Source organism: Acanthochromis polyacanthus, chromosome 1 (assembly GCF_021347895.1).
Source record: "Acanthochromis polyacanthus isolate Apoly-LR-REF ecotype Palm Island chromosome 1, KAUST_Apoly_ChrSc, whole genome shotgun sequence".
NCBI lineage: Eukaryota > Metazoa > Chordata > Actinopteri > Pomacentridae > Acanthochromis > Acanthochromis polyacanthus.
The window spans coordinates 18,526,459-18,529,528 of record NC_067113.1 but is presented as its reverse complement, the minus strand read 5'-3'; positions in this window follow the sequence as shown (position 1 = coordinate 18,529,528).

Below are 3,070 nucleotides of genomic sequence, written 5' to 3'. Positions count from 1 at the left end.
GTGACAGTATATTTATAGCAAAACAATGAACATAAAACTTCCTTTCAATTGACTTGTTTCTAATGATTAATCTACGAGTTTCTTCTTGATCACATAAAAAAACTGTAATTCTGGATCTGATATGTTGACACTGGAGTTTCTTCATACCTGAACCCCAACACACATAAGGGCCTGAAGCCTCTATTTTTGACCCCACTGATGAAACACACACGTGTAAGCAATAGTCACCTTAACCTTAGAAGGCATAAGCATTTTGTTTGACTAAAAATATGTAAAAATAGAAGTTATTTATTATAAGAATATTAATAAATGATAACCTTTGAGCTCAGTTTGTCTCCCATTGTCTATTGCTTATGGATTTAAACTGTTTATAACCAAGAGAAAGTCAGCTCAACATGGCTGCTCTTTTTGCAAGTCCAAAGGCTGCCCTGTTTTAATCTTTTAGTGTCCACAGTATGTATGTTTTGGCTTGTGGACACTGTCAGTGTGCAACTGTTTAGCAAAGAGAATGTTTATGGGGTGATGAATGGGTATAATATGGCTGTGAAGCAGATTCAAAAGGGCTTAACTGGATTACACCTCATTTCAAGGATGCTTAAGGTAAGATTAAAACAGATATGTGGTAAGAGAGGAAAATACAAAATCAAATAGATGGAATTTCACTCAGTGGTCTCGTAAGCCACTTGCTCATGCATGGCTGTCCTGTTTCTGTTTGTAAGGCACTGAGTTAAAAAAAATCAGCAACAAAAATGTGAGACATTGCGTAGATTGTTTTTGTAAAAAAAGGGACTCAGCAAAGGAGAAACGCACACATTTCAAACAACCGTTTTGCTCCGCTGGACTGTCACAATTCACCATTAATGCCCTTTCTTATCTTATACTACAAATCCCTAGAGCTGGAACATTAGAACTCTCTAATCACACACACTGGCACACGCTGACTGTGTGTACAGGCACTCTAGCTGCACTCGCACACAAACACATATGAAATCACACACCTCGCATACAATCTGAAAAGATAATGAATTTAATACCACTGCTATTACAGTCAACTAATGTTTGCTAATAGCCTGGTGCCATATGGAACGAGGGCTTCAACCATGTGGGTAATTCCTCTCTTTGGACAAGCTGTCAATAAAAATGGATGCATGGGTTGGAGGAGGGAGGATGTGCCTAATCCAGCAGACTCTCTAATGATTCCTCTGTGCTTTGAATGGGAGCTCCAGGCCTCGATGAATGTGCTTACAGCTGTTTTATCTTTCCCATCAGAGCTCGAATATGTGTCCACATTAGCTCTCCACTGGGCGTTTGTGCACATGCTGAACGGTGTGTCGGGGCCCGGGACTGGTTTTCTGTGTGGCGGAGGGTAATGGAAGCGGTGGTTTTAGAGAGAAGACTTTATGACGTGCCTGATTACCTTCCCCTCCACCCATCCACCTCCCCAAATTCACTCCATCTCCTCCCCACATCCCTCTGCCAGCGCTGCAGCCCAGCGGATAACCGAGCTTGGATTAGCAGTGACATCACACTGAAGAGATGGCTGAGCCCCAGTGTGAGGAAGGGTGAGTACTTTGGTTTGTGTGTGTCAGATTGGTGTGAGTGTTGTGTGTGTGTGTGTGTGTGTGTTCAAGACTGATTAGACGGCGAGGGTGGTGGTGAGAGGGAAGGGAGGATTAGCGAGCCATCTGAGAGTTGGTTAGGTGCTGACACCACTCCACCTCACCAAGGGCTCAATTTACTGAGGGATCAGACTCATTTATGGTGGGCTGGGATTATTATCAGTTCAATAGGGCAATTTCTTTATTACGGTCACCCCTCAACCTGTGAAATATGGACACTTGTGAGACATTTACGGGTTCATGAATCTTGTTTCAGGTATAATCCAGTACTTTTCTGTACAGCTAATTGTGTAGTAGCAGCAGCCATAGTAGCAGCTCTACTCTGTTTTAATGAAGTAGTGTAAGTAATCAGAGGGGGGATTAAAGAAGGCTACAATGACTATACCATGAAGCTTTTCTAAGGCTCCAAATTGGATAAGACAGACTGTGTTTGAGTTTGGATTTACCTGGAATGTCAACACTCCGCTGGCCCTCGGTATTGAACCCCTTGTAATGCATTGACCACAGAGTCCACTGAGAAAACATCAACAACAGCAGAGCAATACTGAAAAGGATAAAGCATAAACTGCAAAGAAGGTGAGGGCTGTGCCAGTGAATCAGGTTTGATAAGTTCAGTGAAACTACTGTGCTGCACAACAAGACTATTTCAAAATATATTTTGCAGGTAAATATACATAAATACACTTTGAACCTTGGAAACAGCGCTTGGCACAAATAATCTCACAAAAAGGTCCATTATGTAGCTGTTCTGGGACTTTTGATTAGATCATATGATCTTTCTCAGCAGATGAAGTAACATTTTTCCCATTTAGGAGAATGTGGACATTGAGGATTTGTGAAAAGAAAGTCAGATTCAGCGCTAATTCTTTTTCATAATGCTTTGTTTGCATATATCCCATCCATCCATCCATCCATTCTCTTATATACACCGCATAAAAATGCCAGCACAGCATGTCCTATTAACTTCAATTCATTATTTCTAACTAAGGGGAAAGTACTTGCTGTTCAGAGTGGACATATTCAAATCACCACATATGCACTATATTGGAATAGATGTTGCAGCTATATATTAGCTCAGTGTACATTTGGAACTTTAGAGCATAACCATTTCCATTATGCTCTGAAAAACAAGCCTTAAAAGCACTTGTATTGGAATTGATATTAAGATTAAAAAACACAATCTTTGAACATAATAAACAGGTCGAAGAATTTTGTATTTTAAGTGTTGCAGTTCTTGTGGAGAGGTGAGTACAAATGAGGGAAGAAATCTCAGCCTAACATTCCTGAATCAGAGTGAGTAAATCATTAGTCATTAAACAATGCAAGATAAGAAACATTCATTTTCACATACACACGTTCATTATGTTCCTGCCACTATATCGTTTAAAACTACTTCCTGTAGTGACAACTTTCAGAGATGGAGCGTCTGGTAATATCGCGAGATTTATTCT